Raw genomic sequence first — 21,662 nt, 5'->3', positions numbered from 1 at the left:
CATGTGTTTCAGTTGTTTTTTACACTGCATTTTACATGAGGGAAAATTGCAAATAGTAAATGTCAAGGATTCACTTGGGGCATTACAATTTCAGAGGCATGAAGCTAATACATATTTGTCTCATTACTGTCACCAGATTGAAGTTAGTCCATGGATGGCAAGAGCTCATAACTCATAAGAGACATAGTTACAAATGACCTGTGGGAGGTCACAGATATCACAGCTTCCTAAATTCACATTGCAAACATGTTGTTAATAAGAAATGAGGTACATGTTGTTCATCATCTTTGACAAAGCCAGTTTTCACTGAAAAAGAAGTGAAGAGATTTTTTTACTTTTCGGTCTCAATTGATCACATTAGTGTAGATGATAATATATGAGAGAAGGAAGGCAATGCCATCCTTTCAGTTACTTACTGAAGTCATCTGTGATCTTGCTGTATTAATGCAATTGATACACTGTACTAATTGGCCTGCTGATATTTTGCTTAAGTATCAGTATAGTGCTGAAGGGCAATGAGTATTGTATGGAGGCTTTTAAATATGATTTGTGTGATGAGGTGTTTTATCTCCTTCCCTGGCTCCAAAACCACTGTAGAGCTCACTGTAGCAATTCACAGTGGGTACATCTCAGCAACACAGTGTGTTGCTCTTCTCTTAGCTTAATCAAGTTAGCACAGAGAGACTGAAGAGCATTCTTAAGGTGCAGTTCTGTGTCTGAAAAGAACTGGGTATAACTTTAACTGAGTTTGTCCAGTGTTTCACATAGTTGTCAACTGAAGCTAAATGCTTTGCTTGTTTAGAATAGTCAATAAGGTGTAGGCCAGTATAACCTGGCTATATTTGCTTCACCTATTAAGACTATGTGGGTTTAGGACGTATTTTTGATTATGATGGAGGAATCTGTGCTCTAGAGTAAACATCCTCCAGCAGGTGGTTAAGTTGCTGTTTAATGTGTACATCTGCACGCTGGAACTGCTTGCCTGCCTATCGAACGGGGAGAGCTACAGTAAACGTATTAAATCATTTGTCTGACAACTGCGTTGTCTTTCTCTGTAATTCTAGGTGCAATTTCAGGTGTCAGCTTTGATTCATAAAGCCACACATGGTTTGATTCATAAAGCCATAGAGGAGTGTCTGATAGACTGCTTCTCTTCCTATTTGTAAGAAAGGTGTGACACTGGGTATTGATTCATCTCTTCAGTCACTTGGTGCGCAAAGGACTGCAAGTGGTAGAAGTGCTGTTTGGTGGGAGGGTGTCTAAGATGCAAATACAAGTAAATACAATTCACTGTCAGGTATCAAACAGGGGTTTTAGCTCATTAGTTTTAAATTAATTATTTTTCTGTTTGTCTGACTAAAGTGAATCCCAGCAGTTCAAAGAATCACAGAGGTTATTAGATGAGGAACTGTTGAGGACTGAAAAATATTTTCTGTACTTTTTCAGCAGAATGTTTTTGCCTCTCTGAGAATATACTCCAAAAGCATGTGTTCAGTGTCAGGTGTTTATATAAGCAGCAACAATGATTAGAAATATTTGAGAGTGAAGTTTGTAGCTCTTTAAAGCAATTGTTAAAAACAAAACCCTGGAGAAACTTCACTGTATGCACGAAGATTTGCTCCAGATATGGAAATGAAATACTTGAATTGGCATTTCTGTCTGCTTACCAAATTTTCAGTAAATGAAGAAAAAGGAGAGGGAGCATAGAAAAAAACATCACTGACAATTGGCAAGTAGATTGAGTGAGGAAAAACTGTGGAAAACGCTTTTTGAGTACTAACTGGATTCAGAGATTGTAGGTTGTGGAGTTATGCAAATAGATTAGTTTCCTTAAGATGGGATTTTTAGGTTGTTTAACATACCTGATTTTGTAATTCTTGACAACAGGATGTCTTGGGTGACTAATAACTGGGCGTGGGTTTCTAATAACTGGGGGAGGGGGGTGAATAAAACATTCCCCTTTTCAGAAGGCCAAGCAGGGCCTGGGGAGGCGTTGGCCTCCTGCAGGAGGGAGCAGCCACCAGTCTCTCGAGGCCCAATTGTCCTGATCAGCCTGGTAGCTTTCTGAGGCTACTTGTTCTCATGAAGTTTTCCTGGCTGTGCCAAGACTTTTGGCAAGGTGTATCCTCATAGCCAAGATGGTTAGGTATGGTTTGGGTTAAGGACTGCTGGGTATGTGGAAAATTGGCAGGACTTGTGGATACGGAGTCGGCAGCTGGTTGGTAGCAGAAGCATCTTGCAATAGTAGGGCCAGTGCTGAAAAAAATCTTTATTAACAGCTTGGCTGATGGGAATGAACAGGGTGCTCTGCTAGTTTGAGTGAGGCTAAATCCAGGCTAATGGTTTCTCTACCAAGCAAGGCTACTACTCCTAAGCTGGAGACAAGGTGTGAAAGAAACCTCATGAAATTCAGAAACAGCCAATGCATCTGGGGTGAAGTAACACCATGCAGGAGCTGGGGCTGGGGCCAGCAGGCTCCAAAGCAGCTTTGCAGGAAGGACGTGTGGAGTGTCCTGGTGGACAGGGAATTGAGCGTGACTCAGCAGTCTGCCTTTGTGGCAAAGAAGGCCACCTGTGTGCTGGGCTGTATTAACATGGAGTGTAAACATCAGGGCTGGGAAAGAGACCTGTGAGCACATCTGGGGTCCCCAGGAGTCCAGTTTGGGCTTCCCAGTACAAGAAAGAAATGGGTGTAGTGGTGGAAGTCTGGCAGAGGCCTGAGAACCACTTAGATGTGGGCTGGAGCAAATCACTTACTAGGAAAGGCTGTTCATTGAGTCCATTGATTTACAGAGATGTGGGGGGAGCCCTTTTGCTCAAAAACCCCAGAAAAAACAATGAAAACCCAATTCAACCAAAAAACCAAAACCTCACAGAAAGAAAAAAACCCAGAACCAACACCGCCACAATTAAACAAACAGGAAAAAAACCGCACAAAAATGCCTCCAAAACAATACATGCTCTGCTTCCCTCCTGAAACATTTCTAAAGCCTCAGTCTCAAGAATAAAAACTTGGAGTACTTACAGAGGAAAGTATGTCCATTACAAAAGTTTCTAATGTAATTTGGGTCTTTTTAAACTAGAGCAGCTCTTTCCTTACAGATGGGAAAGGCGACCTTTAAAATAGGCTTTATTGCTGTGATAACATATTGTATCTCTTTGCGCTTACATTGCAGTCAGGGGATTTTCTAGAAGATAGCATTCTTCAGTCACTTCATCTCTGTGAATTAGCTAGCTTTTGAAATTAAGTCTGAGCTAAACTGATGGGTAATTCTTCCAGATTTAAGTGTCTTGTTTGAGAATTTTTTTGTTTGGTTGATGATTTGGTTTTGATTGTGGGTTATTTTTTTTTTTTCCAGAAAAGGAGAGGGGTTCTTGAGTGCGTCTAATGACTTAACCATTTTGTGTAAAGAAAAAGTTGACATTTATGCAAACATATTAACTGCAAGAATGAAGTCCATGTACCTTAAAAAACCAAACAAATCCACCATGTAGGTTTTGTAGAGTCTCAGAGCTCACAGAAAATACAAAAATAAGTGGCCTAACACCTGAAAGAAAGATGACTGTCAAGAATGAAGTTCAGTGTCATCCTTTCTGTAATTAATTCTTCCTTGTGTTGTAATGTTGTTTCCTTATGAAAGCTTGGACAGAAGATCAGTCATTCTACTTTATTCAGGAAGGTAATGTAGTGAAATAACTACAGGGTGATGATAATCTCTGAAATACTGTAGTAAAGAAATGAGTTACATGGACAGAATTAGTCTAATGTTTTCCCCTCTCCTGTTAGCTGTGTGCTGAGTCTGTCCCTTTCTGGGGGACAGAGTGGCCAATTTCCTAATTCAGGTGCACAGCTAAAAGTAGCTTTTTATGAGTATTGAGTATTATTGAGCTTTTTATGAGTATCTGAGTACTTTGGAGTGATGTGCAAATGATGCCTATGACACTTTTCAGGAAATAATTTTCCTACCTGCCAGACAATTCCAGTCTGACACACACACTGTACTACTTTTGCCGGTTTTGCATATAACTTGAGAACTCTGGAGTATTTTTATTGCTAAGGAAAGGCATCATTGGCCAATCCCTATTCCATTGACTCTTCTTGTTAGCGGTTTCAGACTGATGAGTCACTATTCATTTCATTTGAAGCTTTGCATATATATATATTTTTTTTTTTTTTTTACTATCTTATGTGTCAGCTAAAAATAACTCTCTTGCAGAAATGACAGAATAAATTTTATGAGGAAATAATAAAATCTACTGCTCTGAACATGTCACTTGAGGCAAAAACAGTTGCTTATGCTGGCCGGAATGTTACTCTGATGTTTTTAAATAACTTCATTAGTCAAAAAGATTCAGTTTATTTAAGTGACAAAAAAAGATGTGTTTGGTACTTGCATATACCCACTGTTTACTCTTTTTAGACTATTCTTTATATTAGACCTGTGAGCACTTACGAAACCCCATTTGGCTGGCAAAATATCTTTTTGTTTACAAAACCAGAAGCTTTTAGCCACTGCAAGTTTTTGAATGTTCCCTGCTGGTATCCCAAGCTAACATTTTTTTGCCAGCAGGCACCACTTTCAGCTCATGGGAACCTGCTGTCACCAAAAGAGATTTTTTCCTCAGGTGTCTTTCCTTTTTATTGCAGCATCTGAGGAGACTGATCCTTAGGAGAATCCCACTTTTTTGTCTTTCTGAAAAGCAGTCTGATATTCACTGTGCACATTTTTTGCTTGGACTGGCATCTTTCAGTCATAGTATCCTAGAATTGCTTAGGTGGGAGAAGAGTTTTGAGATCATTTAGCCCAGCTGTTAACTCAGCATTGCCAAGTCACCACTAAACCATATCCCCAAGTGCCACATCTACACATCTTTTAAACACCTTCAGGAGGTGCTGACTCCACCACTTTGCTGTGCAGCCTGTTCCAATTCCTGATCACCCTTTTCATGAAGTTTTTCCTAATATCCAACCTAAACCTCCCTTGGTGCAAGTAGAGGCCATTTCCTCTTGTCCTGTCGCTCGTTACTTTCTTTTGGATCTGGTTATACTGACCTGTCAAATACGTGATATTGCTGGCCCAGCCTTGATGATAGAAGACAGATTCTGGTCTCTTTAGATTGATCCTTTGAGTAGCTGCTACTGTTCCATCTTTCTTTAGACTGGAATGCAGGAATTTGTGTAGTTCCTGATGATTTAAAAATCATTATGGCATTCATACTCTGTCACTGTGAGACAGTGGATCATTACAATGGGGCTTTTCTTCCATACACTTGTGTTGAGAAGCCTGAACCCATTCCTTGTAGTTCTATTTCTCTTTTTGCAAAGCAGTGGCAGGAGGAATCACGATTTCATCTTCTGATTCTCTGTGGTCATCCCTATGAGATTAAAAGGGCATTACATAATAAAGTTGACAGCAATAGAGCTGTTTCTCCTTTTTTGCTTCTGCTTTGAATAAGATGGTACTTCAAAGGATACACCATCTGCCTCATTTCAGAGACACTTGCTTCAAAGCTAGCCACATTTAACAAAAAGGCAGGTAGGAGAGACCCTCTAATACCCATTGAGTTCTAAAAAGGGAGGAAAAAGCCCAACAACAATCTCTGGTTGAGTAGTTAGATTCTTTAGTAGAAACATGAAGTGTGTGGTACACTGATACTTTTTAATAATATATCAGAAAAGGAGATATGCAGTTTCATCTTCTTGTCCAACAGATCTTTTCTTTGATCAGTTCTCTAGGCAAATTCTTTGTCTAAAAACAAAGCATTATCAAGAAAAAGGCTTCATCCTAGAGACTAGGGAAGGTGTTTTACTGTGTGTTTAACTTCAGACTTCCCAGGCTGTGAACTGCACTTGATAGAACTGAGTATATTTTATGCCAAGCTCAGAAGAGTTGAAGCTCATGATTTGCCATTTTTTCACTGAGAGAAACATCATAAAGTGCCCTCTCTGGCCCAGGAGACTTGTTTTCTGTAGCTGGATCTTGAATCAGGAGCCAAACTGTTGATGAATTATCCACAAAGTAAATGGTGTATGAGAGATGCACTGTGTTTTCATGGAGGTGCCAATGCATCTGATTGACATACCCTTAAATGTATCTCCCCTTACTCATGACATTGAATAATCATGTATTATAGTGATTGTAGTTGAAATCTAGATCATGTTCTGTAGTACTGAAATGCTGATACTACAAGTTTGTTGTTTATTTGTTACTTTTTTTTCCCCCATCAGATTTAGCATAATCCTATTTACCTAATATCTCTGATAGGAAAATTTGGTTTATTCTTGTCTGGCTTTTTTGTTATTTTTAGTGTATTTTTCCATATTTTTAGGATTTATGGAACAGAATTTTTTGCTTCCTGTATAGTCCAAGTGCTGCTGTTGGGGATAAATCAGCTTATTTACAGACTTCTCATGCTGTGTAATGTCACGCTATCAATCTGGTCCTGCTAGTATCATGTGCTAGAACCACAGTTTGAGAAAATTTGATAATTAACTGGCACTCTTAAGATTGACTTTTACTTGGATAAGAGAATTAAGAATTATATCAATCCATGGTGAAGGTTCACAGCATGCTGTCGTGTTTCTTGAGATTACTGTATTTATTGGCATTTAGGATAAACTATGGTGTTTAATTTGGAAGTTACTTTAATTGAATAATATACCTTGCAAGTGCAAACACTCTTTAGTCTCATTGAGAGTTGTGATGTTAGAAAATTGGTGCTTTAGATGGATTTTCATTTTATCATTAAATTTGCAGTAACTTTAAAAGGGGCCTGCAATTTGTAACCACTTACAGGATTCAGTTTGCATCTCACTTTATTTTTTTCCAGATTTCTACCAATGTTTTCTACAGATATGAAAAAGGCTTGAGAGTATGAAGAAGTTGGACAAGGAGTAAATAGTCTAAATGTATCTTTTAGGAAGTGAATTCACCACTTCTCTTGAATTTTCTGTTTCAGAAATCAAGTCAGAAATCCTGAAGAACAAATATTCTGCCCTTCTCCACATCCTCTGTTAGTGGCATTTCACCCTGACCTCATTATGCAATTTAGTTTTGTTTGGTTGTGCCTTTGATTTGAAACCTCTAAATAGTGTTTAATTGGGATCTTTTTGCTGCAACTGAACAGGCCATAATTAACAGGACATGAATAAATGTGCCTAATGGTTGTCCAATGAGTTTTTCACCACTCTTACAGGGTTTTCACATAACCTGTCTGTTCAGCTGGTGCAAGACAATCTGGCTAGATATTGTTGCGAGGTTTACTGAAGTCAAGATGTGACATTTCCTGCTTTCCTTTTAGCTACCGGGTTTGTGTTGAAGGAAGTTAGACTTGAGCTGTCAAACAACTGATTTGCTCTCAAGAAAATTGTGTTGGTGGCTATTCATCTCATGGTTAATCTCCAAGTGCTTATAAAGAGTCAGTTTAATATATATGTTCTGCAAGTTTGCCCAGGGCTGCAGCACAGCTGAGGGGTCTGTAATAGTTCTGTAATTCTGACTTGTCTTTGCTTTCCTTTGCCCTAATCTCTTTAGAGACAGGAAATAAAAACATTGTCTTAAACAAAATGGTTTTTTTAGAGAAGGTCCATAAGAACACAGTAGCCATATGACTTCTGTCAGGAATAAAACTGTGAGAGGGTGTCCTCTGAACAAACAAAGCAGCATTAGTTACCCAGTTGCACTTGGCACGTCAGAAATGCTTGTGTATTGGCATGGAAGAGGTATTTCTGAATGCATCATATAATAAAAGGTATGTTTTCCTCAAGAGGATGTTAAAGACTGTGGGAGAAGTTCTAGAAGGTCATTGAAGAAAGTCCAACCTTCACATTTCTGCAGCCATTATCTAACTCCCCAAAATGTTCTTATTAGTGGGAATACACCCATACTGAGAAGACTAACTGTGTACAGCTGTGATGTTCCAAGTAGGGAATTGTCTTCTCAACAAAGCACTGCAGGTTCTGACGCAGCCTCAGCTCAAGTAAGCTTAGTACCTCCTTCACTTAGTTTCAGTGAAGTTACAGCAGATAAGAAGTCAGTCTGCCTTAATTATAGTGAGGAATTCATATACTTTCATCCCTCAGAGGTTATTCCACACTGTTCAAGATTTAAAATGTAAGAGTAATAAGTGCAAGAGACTTAAATGCAGTAAATAATACTGTTTTGAAACATTTCTTGTGTAGTTTATGCTCAGAAATATTATCCTTTTGTGTTAAGCTGGCTTTAGGTGGTTATAAAAAAAAATACCACCCCCGTGTTATAACTAGGCAAGAATACTTATGGCAGCAGTTTGCTGTGTTATGGGAATTAGTGCAAAGACCTTGTGAAATGTCAGTCTTGAAGTTGCCTAATGTAGCCACAACTGACCATTGTTACTGTTGCTTGTAAAATAGTTCAACTGGTGGAATATTTTAGGCAGTGGTTTCTCCAGATCTCGGTTCTTTTCCAAATGATGATGCTGAAAAGGCTATACTGTTTTCCTGATGCTTTATTTCCTGTGAAGTACATTTATACACTGAACCTGTGAATAAGGGCCTCAAACTGCACCTGGTTCAACTTCATGATGTTAAGAGTTGTTTATCATTATTGTCATTAGGGATACATTTTGAGCAGAAAAACAAAACCTGCTATTGAAAGCTATTTTATAAAAGCAAATAAATATAATTCAGTTGGTCAGTTAGTAGGATTGGTTGTAATCTTTAGGAGTGTTGAGCTGTTTTGCTGATTAATTGCAACATATATGGCCGTTCTACCACAGAAATATAAAAGAAATAGCTAAAAGCTGTAAATTTCCTCTCTGGGTATCAGGTAGATTCAATGTAATGCCCTGTGAACTATTTCAGAATGCTTCCTGCAAAATCTTAGTGTGACAAGGTGTCAGTTTTGACAGATCAGTGGTGAAGATTGCACAGTCTTGAATTAATAAAGGTCAGAATCGTCAACAGGAAGAGATGCCTGGTGGCATGTCAGCAAGCACTCAGACATGGTAGTGAAACTGCTGATACAGGAGAGAAAATGGAGCGTTTGGGGAAGGGCTGGATCTTCTGAAATGTTTAAATGTATTTTGGAATTTTATAGGTATCTCAAAAATGAGTGAGTTTGAATAGTTTAGGGAAGCAAAAGCTTGGCAAGTGTCTTGACATTTGAAAAAGCTGTGTTGTTTTCTGAGTAAAATAAACTCTTCCCTCCCCCCACACACCATTTGCCATGAAAAAAACCACATTTATCTTCTGAGTGAATGTTAATGTGGAATATGGCAGTATGAAATAGCTGACCTATCAGATGCAAGCTTAATTTTCTCTTTAGTCACATGCTTTGTACAAATATGTGGCTATTCATCTGATTTGTTGCCTCAAGCAGGTGTTTATCTGCTTACCTGTCTACCTACTGGTCTGGCTAATATATAACCTTTCAGTAGGGACCAAACACTGGAAACTTTGAAGAAAGGCTAGGGAAGAGGAAGGATCACTTTTAAGAAAATATAAGCAGATTAATTTCTTTGTTTCTCCAACTAATTTTTTTAAGATAAAATAACTTTATATACATGGTACTGTATACACTGTGTAATATGTAGTAGCCCTTTCTCAAGCTATTTTTATTTAAATCCTGTGTGGTACACAGATATTGCTAGAGTTTCATAAAACCTAGCTAGCCAATATCATCTCAATTTGCAGTAAAGCTTGCTGATGTTATCCAAATTTACAAAAAGGGTGCGAGGGAAGACCCTGGGGAACTACAGACCTGTTAATCTAACTTCAGATCCTGGAAGAATTATGGAGAAGGTTGTACTGGGTACTGCTGAAAGGTATTTAAAGAGTAATGCTATCAACAGGCAGAGTTAACTGGGGTTCACAAAGGGAAAGTCCTGTTTAATTAATTTGATATCCTTCAATGCTAAATGCCTACTGGATGAAGGAAGGTGGTGCATGTAATTTTTCTGGATTTTGGTAGTGCTTGTGGTACTGCCCTTCACAGCTTCCTTTTGAACAAGTTGCTTGAATGTGGGATGAGTGTGTTCATGGAGCGCTGAGTGAGGAGGCTGAAGGAGCTGCAGTGGATGGCTCTGCATCCAGACCAGGATTGTGCCCCCAGGGTTCAGTTCGAGGGCAGTGCTGTTCAGGACACTGATCATTGCTCGGTGTGCAGGAGTTGAATGCACCAGTAGCAAGTTTGCTGATACACAACGAGGTGCTGTTGACTCTCTTGAGGGAGAAATTACCTTGCAGAGGGATCCCAATAGCTTACAGAATCAGGCCTGCCAGTGTTGAAGAGGCGTTTGGACAATGCCCTTAGCCTGGTCAGCCCTGAGTAGCTCAGGCAGTGGGACCAGATGATCATTGTTCCAGCTAAAATAGGCTGGTCTATTCTGTTCTAAAATGAATGCACAGCCACCCACAGGTGGGATAAATAAGGTATGGAAAGTAAGTGCACTGTCACACACTGGGAAAAGAATAGCACTTCTCTAAGTTGGAAATGAACCTGAAAATTATAAACACAGTTCTATTAAAACCAAGCCACTTGAGCCATATAAAGGCACCAGTTGTTTGAGTGAGCTGATGTGTTACATTGGTGGAACATGATCAGAGAGAAAAGCCAAGCGTTACTGTGCATAAGTTTTTCTTCTTTCTGATATCATTCCTAGATTGAAATACATGGTTATTAATTTATTGTTTGGGGCTTGCATGTGACAAAACTTCTTTTGTTAAACACAATGAGCAGGTGACATTTGACAGTCTAGGCCCTGACGAAGCATCAGTCTTATCTGTAAAGTATAAAAATTGCTTCAGGCCATTTTCTCACTCTTTACTGTTACCCACTGCACAAAACTAATTGAGATTAAGGATTGCAGTTGGATGTTTTGCTCAAATCACAGATCATTATATATCCCTTAATTTACTTTGCCTTTATTTTTCCTCCCATTTATCCTCAGGCTTATATTTTTAAATGCTTGTCTGGTGAATACACAGATACTGAGATATCTAACTTAGTTCAGAGAAAACACGTGAATGTGCTACATGTTAATTTGAGGAATGCTTTAATGCCTATGTGCACATGTGTGTTGGTATTTAATATGGGTTAATACAGTGGTAATTCAGTAATGGAAAATGGTTTATGTATTAAAAGCATAGTTGCTGTTCCAAGAGAACAAGAGACGCACTAGAGGTTTAGATCTATTTTACATTTTCTTTTTAGGAAGTGCTATAATGAGTAGTGTCATCATTCTTAAGTTATTCTTACGGGACATTGATGTGTGTAAAGTCTTACTTGACTGTAGTGAACTACTGGACAGTTGCCAGGGTCCTCTGTGCTCTGCAGTTCTCTGGCTAAAACCAAAAATATTCTCATTCCTCATCACCATAGGCAGTACAAATAAAGATTATAAGCTTGAATTTTGTGCGTAAAACTAATTTGTGTACATTTGGATTTTGCATCAGACACAGTTGTGAAGTGCCTTCATGTCTTTCAGAAAACAAATCTTCCAAAATCAGAATTATGGTTTCGGATTTGCCCAGTTTGTGGGAGAAATCCGTGGTGAAGAAGCAACTGAATTCAGGACTTTGTGACATTTTACAGGTGTGTTAACCTGTGGATTGCCATTCATCTGAAAGAAACAGGGTAGCTGGTAGATTAATTTTGTGGCTGTGGAGATTAATAGATGAGTTATGTTCATTTCAGTGCTGCTGGTCCACAATGCAAGTGCTTAAATTTGTAATTACTTAAATTGATCCCTGGTCTCTTGGTTGCAAGCTTGTACTGCAGTGTTAGATTTTCAGTTGTGAAAGGAATGAATGATTCATAGCATTTCATTAACTAAATCTTAATTTAACAGTGCATAAGTCAAGAGTTTTGGTTGCAAAATTTTTGTTCAGAGAAGTGGATGTAAGTTTCTCACTCATGCTGTAGCAAAATGAACAATGATGTCAGTGAGCTTTGTGTTCTGCTGAAAGATAAAATTCAGTGCAATACCTAGTTGTGACTGTAGCAAAGAGTATTAGAATGAAATAATAACAAAGGGTAAAAGAACTGGAAAAACTCTGTCAGACCTTTTAGGGGATCTCTGCTTGTGTAGTCATATAGGACACCTGGACTGAAATGAAGCATCTGAAAATGAAGAATTTTAAAAATATCTATGAAAACATTAACTCTTGTGAAACTGCATGTTTGCTGAGCCAGGTGTTGTTTTCCAGTGGAAACCATACTGCCAGGCAGTTGCTACACCCTTTGAAATATAAGACTCAGCCACTGAATATATCATTGTTTGAACTGATAAATATCCAGTTTCCTGTAAGGATGTTCATTTATCCAGGCGATTTGGTAGGACACGGTGTTTGCTGCTGGCTGAATGTGGTTGTGCTTGGTATGGATCTTGTGTAGTTTTCATTCTCTTCACACTGTTCCATGGAAATAAAATTGTCTTGCAGTAGCTGTGAGGGAAACATGGTTTCCAAGTCCAACTGCTCTCCACTTGCCAGAACCCAAGTGTGTTAAGTACTGCAAAGGTGTAGTAAAGTCCTTCAGACTTTCAGAAATTAGTAAGATAATGCATGCCAAAATTGTTGCTAACCTTTCAGTTATAAATAAATAACAATGTTTATTATTATTATTTTTTATTATTATGTTACATTTCATTATTGTATATATTATATTATAATAATATTATAATAATATTATATTTAGCATAGTAAACTGCCTAAGGATTTTAAAATGTTCTCCTTCTTTATCCGATAGGTAAAAATAGCAGATTAGGTGATTAATTTCTACTTTTTGAATTTAGACTAAGGACATTGCCGATTTTCCTGAAGCTTTCTGCTTACATAGAGGAATTTCACATTGGAGGCAATATTCTTGAAAAAAATAAATAAGAATTTGTTTGGAATGGAAGATCTCCGCTCTGCATTTGACACAAAATTGTTAGCTACTTAAGTTGAAAAGTGGGAGTGAGTATACATAGCAACTATTCTGTGATTAGAATCTGATATGGAATCAGTTTGTCCTGCTGTTTGTGTGCAAACCATGTGAATCCTGCTGTTTTATTAATCCAGTAATATCCCACCAGGGACGATGATCACATATTGCTTTTTCTCCAGTTATACAGAAAAACCTTAAACTCTTAACTATGACTTGCAACTGTATTCAGTGTCACCATGGGCCTTAGGATTCTAAATTATCTTTAAGACACAATTTAGACAGGAACCTGGATTTGAGAGAGCCTAAGCAGGGGATTGATTGTGTGTGTGGTGTTTGTTGCTTTTGGTTTGTAAATTAAACCTTAACACAATTGTGACTGGGTTTGTTCGCCTTGGCTATTCAAGTCTGTCTGATGAGCACTTGAGCTAATGAAAAAATATCTCCTTCAGTTGTTATTTTGTCCACCCGGAGTTTCAACAGATTAGAAAACTGGTGGAACAGTTTAATTCAAATGCAGACAAGGAGAGTAGCTGAGAGAGGAGCAGGATATTGAATGAGGTATGTGTGGAGGGAACAGGGACAAGCTGAAAGGAGTGAGGGGTAATTGGAAAGGGGAATATAGACAGAAAAGCACAGACTGACTTGCTTTTTAGGCTTTAGGGTTCTTACATGATCTGCTCATTTATTAGGAGTATTATTGTGTTTTCTAAACTAGTGGTTTCATGTGAGCAGTGCATTTTGTACCACCCTTATTGATTCCACCCTTATTTCACACCAAGAGGGAAGAAAGCAGATGGTTCAAATGTTTTTTCTCAGGCTGATTTGTTCAGTCTCTGTTGAACTAAGTAATTATCAATGTCATTCCGCAGAGAATTATTTTTATTTGAGACATGCTTGTATTAAATGCTGTGGGAAGAAGGAGTATATTAAAAAAGACATATTTAAAAGAAAATACAGATCACTAGTATTCCAGTGGCAGATACCCTGAGGATTGTTTCTTATAGCTATGCATTACAAAACAGTTGTTCTTCAATATTTTTGCGCTTATCCTCTTTCACAAGATGAAGTGGATGTCAGACTATTCCTAATTTATTTTTCCAATATTACCAGATTAAGACTGCAGGAACACCTTTAAACTCCTTTTGATGCTTGATTTTAAAGTTTGTATTTTTAAACTGTCTCCTTTGTTTTCCTGGTCAGGGAGTGTCAGAGTCACAGGCAGGTGACTGTGCCTTGGCCTGGTGGCATTTAGATTCAGAAGAGAGCTGAAGCATATTCCTTAAGTCCTTCTCAATATGGGAAAGAGACAAGATGTTCAAGGGAGAGTAGAACATTAGGCTTGCTTTCCAGAAGTTATGTGGACAAACAATGGAATTTGAGTTTTACACAAAAAGGGGACAGAAGAATGGGGGTTTTTAATGAAAATTAGGTTATTTCCTGGGGAAAATGGAGGTTTCTGTTTCTATAATCTTGCACTGTTAAAGATACATTAAATATATAAGGCTGTCTTTCAGTCTCCATTCATCACTGTATATTACCAGTGACTAGTGTAGTTTATTCCTTCTTTATGACTTTGCATTATAAACACAGCTTCTGTGCCAGGTGAAGTGCTGGGGAATGTCAGACTTTCCCTATAGAAGCTGTCCTTTCTTTTTCGTCTATTCTCCTCTTCTTCCTTTGAACAGAGCAAAAGACTACTTCTAATCCAGTAGTAAAGTTGATGAATTAATTTCTCCATTGTGAACATACAGTTTAAGCTTTCATCTTGACATTGGAATGATTCCAGTAATTTTACATTCTATTTAAAAGGGATATAATATCATTTTTCTGACTGATGATAGCTGTTAAAAGTAGATGCAAACTATCCTAGGTGTTCTGTTTTATTCTTTCCCTAAGTTATCACCAAACTGAATGTAGTCTCTTTAAAGAAAAAAAGTTATACTAAAAGTAAAAAGCAGTTTTATTTAGATTAGATACATTTTATCTCTTATTTAATTTGTCTTGCACCACACAATAAATGGCAATTTTATGCTTTAATGCTTTTGAAGAATAACTCCAGACTACAGCTGTATCTCATCCCTCTGTAGAATTCAGAAGCAGGGCATGCTACAGGCTGGAAACAAAGCAAAATAGTTTCCAAGGATTTTCCTTTTTATAAACATTGCTCAGTGGACAGTACTCTGCACAGACGAGTCACAAGAGAAGTATCTATTTTCCAGAATATATATTAAACCAATTCTCAAGAACAAGGTTTTAAAGTATTCAGATTTACACTGTAGTTATGCTGCTAAATGACTAACCTATTCAAGTGTAAAGATGCAGGGAAGGAAAACAGGAAAATACAATTTTCAAAAGATTTCTACTTCATAGGTCACCATCTTTTCTTATTTTTAAGATCATTCATAGCACTGTGCAGGAATTGAAAATTCTTCCACAGTTTGTGGACGCTATTTCATAATCTGCTTTGTTAAAGATTACTGATGCAGTACTGGACAGGAAAGAAAGCAGAGGATTTATGAGAAGCTGCTTTTCTACAACCATTCAGAGTTGGAGAGAGAGCATCAAGATAGGAGAGAGCCCACAGATTTTAAAAGATAAGTTGAATCTTGTAGAGATGTTTTTAAGGAAGTATGGAGGTCAGATATATGGGTCAGATATATGGATTCAGTAGGAAGTTTAAATCCAAGAAGCCTTTTATTAGGGAATGAAGGCTTTCAGGTGAGACAGGTTCATGCAGACTGCAAAGTATGGGGGGGGGTTGTCTCATTTCTTTTCTCCATGTTCTGTTTCTAATGGGGAAGGTGATGGAGTGGGCTTGAAAGAGGTAGAGCTCTGAACCTCTGGTATTCTGTCTCAGGCTCTTAATAGTGCAAGACTTCATTCATCTAGACCTGAGCAAGGCTTATTGATGTGTGGTGTTTGCAGTGTGGAGCTCAGAGTGAGAGAATTCAGAACACTTTTTCCTTTTTCTCTCCTGTGTTGTGGATTCTAAGACTGGCTTAAGGTAGACTGAAAATTGTGAGGAGCACTTCCTCATAATGAAAGAGAGGAACAACAATATGGACTATATTTTTTGATACTGTTTAAAGAAAGCATCTCTCTTCTTTTCTTAATGCTCATATAATCTAAAATACATGATTTTATTTTTCTTTTAAAAATGTAATATTAAAAAAAGAGAGTACTACTTCCATTAGATCCCAAGCTGCAGTAACAGATTCTGTTGAAGGAGCCTTTAAACCACTTGCATATATCCCTTGTTTTTAATTAAAATAACATGTTATTGTAAGGAAATACACTAAATGCAGATGTAACTACACTGCTGGGTGATGGTTAATTCTGTGAACACAGCATTGGGATATGATTCCACTGTTAAATTACACCCAGATATGTGATGGCTGGTTGAGAGTCTGTAGCTGGGACATAGAGGAGTTATGCAAATATTCACGTAAATAAAAAGATGCAAAACTTACATAAAATAGTTTTGATTTTTTTTTTTCCTAAACACTAGCCATCAGTCTTCAAATATTTTTTCTAGGTTTTGTTAAACTAAATTTGAATTAACTTCCTGATTATTTTACCTACTACTTTCAGGGGTGTTGGGGTGTTTTTTTTTCTGTGTTTTTAGGTAAAGCTGCATTAGAACAATCTCTATTTTGGGAGACTTGGACAAAGAAAAGGCTAAGAATTTGAATGCTAGGAGGTTAATGGTAGGAGTAGAAGAAACTTGAGCTAATTTAAATTGTATGTGTGAAGTTCAAAGTTGTACAGCTGGAGAAGGCACTCCTTGTCAGGGTAGGAATGAAGTGATATTTCTGTGTTATGCAGTTATGCTATTTGAAAAATAATTTTCATATTTCAGCTGTGGGATTAAGGGTCTTACACTGTCACTCACTGCCAGAGTGTTGATCTGCTGTCTTATGACTCTTTCAAGCTCTTGAATTCCTTCCCTTGTTTAAATGATAAAAGGACTTGTGCAATAACTGAGTTTGTATAAAGGGAATACAAATCAAATGTATGATACCTGCCCAAAGTACAGCTAATTTTTGGAGGAAAATTAACTTGAATATTTTAATGGTTTCAAAGGTTGACAAGGATTAATTCCCAACAAGGTATTCTGATAGGGAAAAAAAAAGAAGAAAAAAAAAAAAAAAGAGAGAGAAAGGAAGGGAGTCAGGCAACCCCTGGGACCATACTTCTTACATTTAAAGAGATAGTGAGTTGTTAATGTTTTGTCATCTCATCAGATCTTTGAACTCCTGTGCCTGATGTTACATGATTTAGCCAACTTGCGCAGAAGGCCTCAGCACAAAATTTCCATGTTGAATAGGTCATCCTCGTTACTCTTGGCTGTCCATTTGCAGCAGCTAATGCAGCTATTGTGTTTTAATAAAGCAAAATAAAAAAAAAACAACCCTTACATTCCATCCAAAATGGCAGTGCTAGTAAAGCTGTGCCATATGCCATTATTATTTTGAATCAGAAATCATATTCACTGCACAATGTTTAAACAGAAGACTATAAAATTATCTTGCGATATTGAGCAGGGCTGCTGGCAAGGCTCCGTGACCCATCTGGAGTGCTGCAGGCTCATGCAAAGCTGGATCCCAATGTTTCAATGAAAAATAGGAGCTGGAGAGGTCTGGGAACGATGCGTGTGTAACGGTGCATCCCTATGAATACAGATGTAGTATATATAAAGTGTAGTAGAGATACATCACACAAGCAAGGATTCTGAGAGCAAAGGATCTGTAGGTTCAGAAACTTCTTTGGACTTCTAAAAGGTTCTTATAGTTCTTTTTTCCCTTTTGAAATAGGGTAGGGTAGTCATATTTATTTATTTTTCTAAACAAATTCACCTTTGGGGGGGATTGTTTTTATTCTTTAAATATCTGCTTTCTGCTGTTGTCTTTAGACTTGCCATGATAAAGAGTATTGATTGATTTTTATTTTTTTCGTAGGCAAGAGCTTTGGCTCCAAGTTGGTAAAGTGGAAGTATCTTATCTTAACACAAAAGAAGTTAAAGCTTTTTTTCTGCTGAGGATGCTGTGGGTTAGAAGTAGGTGACCTCCTGTCTGCCTTGGCTTGTTGGGTTTTTTTGGTTGGCTTGGGTTTTTTTCCAGCCATTTATCACCACAGTATCTTTCAACTACGTCTGGTTTCTGTCACAACAGTCCAGGATGCAGTGGTTAGGCCGCACTGCTTCCTGTCCTCAGACAGGTAATCCCAAACCCTCACTCTTGTGAGATACAGTCTTAATCTACCATAAATATGGTATAGTTAGGAGAACTCCCCCTTGTCTAACACTATCCTTTGTGGGTTAGAGCACCCCATTTCCTTACTCTGTTCAGATTCTCGAGTGTGGGATGCCCTCCCCAGTGTAGGTACGTAACGGCCTCATCACACCAGCTGCTCTCTTCTATATTTTGCATTTCTGCATTTTGTTTTCTGGTTTTTTTCCTAAAACAAGAGCATTCAATCTTGGAGAAGGTAGCTCTTGCCTAACTGTGGTTGGGGTTATACACCATGTATAACCTCAGAGAGGTTTCACTGGAAGCTGTGTTGTTACCCACCCTCTTGAAAAGCTGAACTTCTAGAAAAAGCTGGCAAGGGTTGAAATGTAATCAGGTAGCTTATTTAAGAATAGATTTCAGAAGGGAAAGATGTCAGGTTCTGTTCTTGAGTGTTGCTAAGTAAAGCTATTGGTGAACTTTGCTCTCTGTTTCACAAGAGGAAGGAGATGGTGATCAGTAGTAGGCCTGGAGCTGCTAAAAAAAAGGACCTGTGGGAAGAATACATCTATGGGGTTGTTTACCTGGTTTTGTTGGCATGTGTGGAGTTGGACGCTGACAGACAGCTTTAGTCCTTTAGCGTTGTAAACTGGCTTTGCACATGCGTTCTGTGTTTGATTTGAGCCTTCTGACCCACAGGGCTCTTCCTTGCTTTTTATAGCTTTTGCACTTGACATTAACCATATAGATGGGAAATTGGTATAATGATATTTTGTCTACACCTCATCCCACTTCCCATGTGTTTCATGAGTGTTAGGAAAGCTTCCTGTTTAGGCTGCTTGTCACACACTTGCTGGCAATGTTTGTCTGATCTTGTACATTAATTAGTACTGGCAGGAATAAGGAATGTACAGGAGAGGAGACATGACCCAAAAATGTGTTTAAGTCATGTTCTCTCCTGGGATGCCTGTTCTTGCAAAGTATATCTTAAAGCCATCTGTGTCTAGTTCCATGGCTTGTCCCCAAACTCAGTGGGTTCAAGCAAGAGGATTAATAATGATTATTACTCCACCACAATAGGAATTTCTGGTTACTTAAGAGCTTTCACATCCTTTATTAACTCCTTTAGACTTTGTATTTTAGTATCTGTTTGGTTTGTTAGAATTCTCCCTTACAACCATGAATGCTGTAGCCATAGACATCATTTTGTCAGTGCTTTTGAAAAAGCAGGTTTACTCTATCTGCTGTCAGCTGCTCTGTGCTTAAGCACTGAGTAGCTGATGGCCTGAAAACACAAGCACCACTCATGCTGCAACTAAAAGAAACAAAATTTTAAAAAAGGAAAAACAAACCCACAATCAAACAAAAAAAAAGTAAGTATGGTTCTCTGTGTTTGATTCCTTCTATGCCTAGCCATGGACATAGTGGTCAAATATAGGTTGGCTGGTCAGTACAAATTTAAAAAAAAACAACCCTCGAAACTTAATCACAACCCTTAGATTTTTTAAAAGGTCCTGTGATCCCTCACAGTTTGCATTTCTTGAATCAAAACCTGAAATACCAAAACATCACAATAAAGATTTAACACTAAATGGATGTTAGTTGTAAAAAAGTGTCTGGGATTCCATAGAGAGATGTGTTATCATGAGCTGTAAAGAGAAAGAAAATGTAATTAAATATGATACAGAACAGCTTTTTATAAAGACCTTACCATTGTTTCTATTGTAGTGTAGCTTTTCCAAAACTACACAGAGCAATCCCAAGACTTGGAGAAGATCAATATTGTGTAGAAGCTATTTCTATCCTCATCAGAACAAAAATCATTTCCACAGCCTTTGCTGAATGAATATCTAAGGGATCCCATATTACAAATGATTCTGCTCATATGCTGTCTCTGTAACAAAATCTCCTGTACTATTGTAAGGTCTCTCAGTCAAAGCTGGAGACTATATGGCTTCAGCCTTGGGGGTTTGGTAATTTAAAAATAATTTCTGGCATTTCACTTTTGAGATGAGAAGCATTTTTATATCTGTTAGTTAGACTTTCAGTCCTGTTTTCCTTTATTTTTTTGTTCTAAAATCATTTTTTTGTCTTAGCTGTGCTACATGAAAGAATTGATGTAGGTAATAAACCTGACCTAGTTCTAGTCTTAAAAACTGCAACTGACAGTAACTTGTTAGGGAGTTTGATCTCCTGTGAACTAATCAAGGCTTAGGTGGTAGCCTCTATGGGAAGTAGGCGGTATCATAAAAATTCCTCAACAGGTAACTTTATAAATTGGAATGAAAAGTCGTAAGAAAAATGTCAGCAGAAATGCTTTCTTAGATCGCAGGAAACTGATAGCTTTCTGACACACACAAAGACACACAGTGGAAATACATCAGAGGCACAGGTGTCTTTCAGTTTCTTAGCAAAAAACAGAAATAATTACCAGGTTCAAATTATCGGTGATCCAGAAGGGAATGTATAGGTGTTAGTCTGGCAGCTCACTGAGCGGGAGAGGAGGGAGATTTCAGCTCACAAGGTACTCAATGACTGAAGCTCACATCAAGAATGAAGGTAATTTAATTGGCAAGTTTCAACACCTGACACATCCTTTCTAAAGCAGGAAGAACTGCTGCAGTCAAAGCACATCTGTCATTTATAAGGAGTTCACCTGCTCACTATATTGACCAGTGAGCTAAGAAGCTTGCTGTCTTCTCTGTTGAATTATGATTAAAAATGAAACATAAAACTCCAGAGATAAAAAACATCATGTAATATTGACATTGGAGATGCACATCAGTTACTTAGTGCTGGATATAGCACCCATGGCAGTCAAACACTGCTTTCATACAGAGGTTTGCATTGTTCCAAGGAAAACTTGCCCAAATTGGGGTCACAGTTTGCAGGGTTGGAGGCATAACATTGACGGCCATGGGGCTAATGCCATGTCTGCTACTGCAATAGGCTCTATGTACAAGCTCAAAATAGTCAGCAAAGGGCTTGGTTGGGGCAGTACAAAGGAAGGCACTTCTGCTTCTCTGCCTTCCTGGGCACACAGGGAGTGGAGAGGATGCAGCGCCAGTGCTTTGCACGCCTGAGTGAATAAAGATGTATTTCTGTGAACATGCTAGATATGAGCAGAGCAGTGGTTGCAGGGCTGGGGTAGATTTCTTCCACTATGTAGAAGAACTGTAGAGTCATTATGCCTAACCTGAATATGAAATTAAAAAAATGAAATTGCTAGTCTCTTTGGCTGGGCCTATCCATGCTTTTCTTGGGCTACTGATATGAAAAGGAGAACTCCAACTTGGCTCCTATCTCACATTTTGTGTATTGTTCAGTTTGAACATCAAGTTCATATAGTTTTGACCAAAATGATAATGGTATGAATATCTGAATTTTGGTGAAGTTTATTAGTAGAAAAGGTACATTTAAATGTTTGCTTCCTCAGGTTTCCAAATAGTGCAATATACATCTAGATGTCTACTACATGTGGGCCTTATCTGAAGCCCATTGTAATCACAGAGGGTACCACCATTGG

This window comes from Corvus cornix, chromosome 13, assembly GCF_000738735.6.
Source record: "Corvus cornix cornix isolate S_Up_H32 chromosome 13, ASM73873v5, whole genome shotgun sequence".
Classification (NCBI taxonomy): domain Eukaryota; kingdom Metazoa; phylum Chordata; class Aves; order Passeriformes; family Corvidae; genus Corvus; species Corvus cornix.
Note: the sequence above shows the minus strand (reverse complement) of the source record.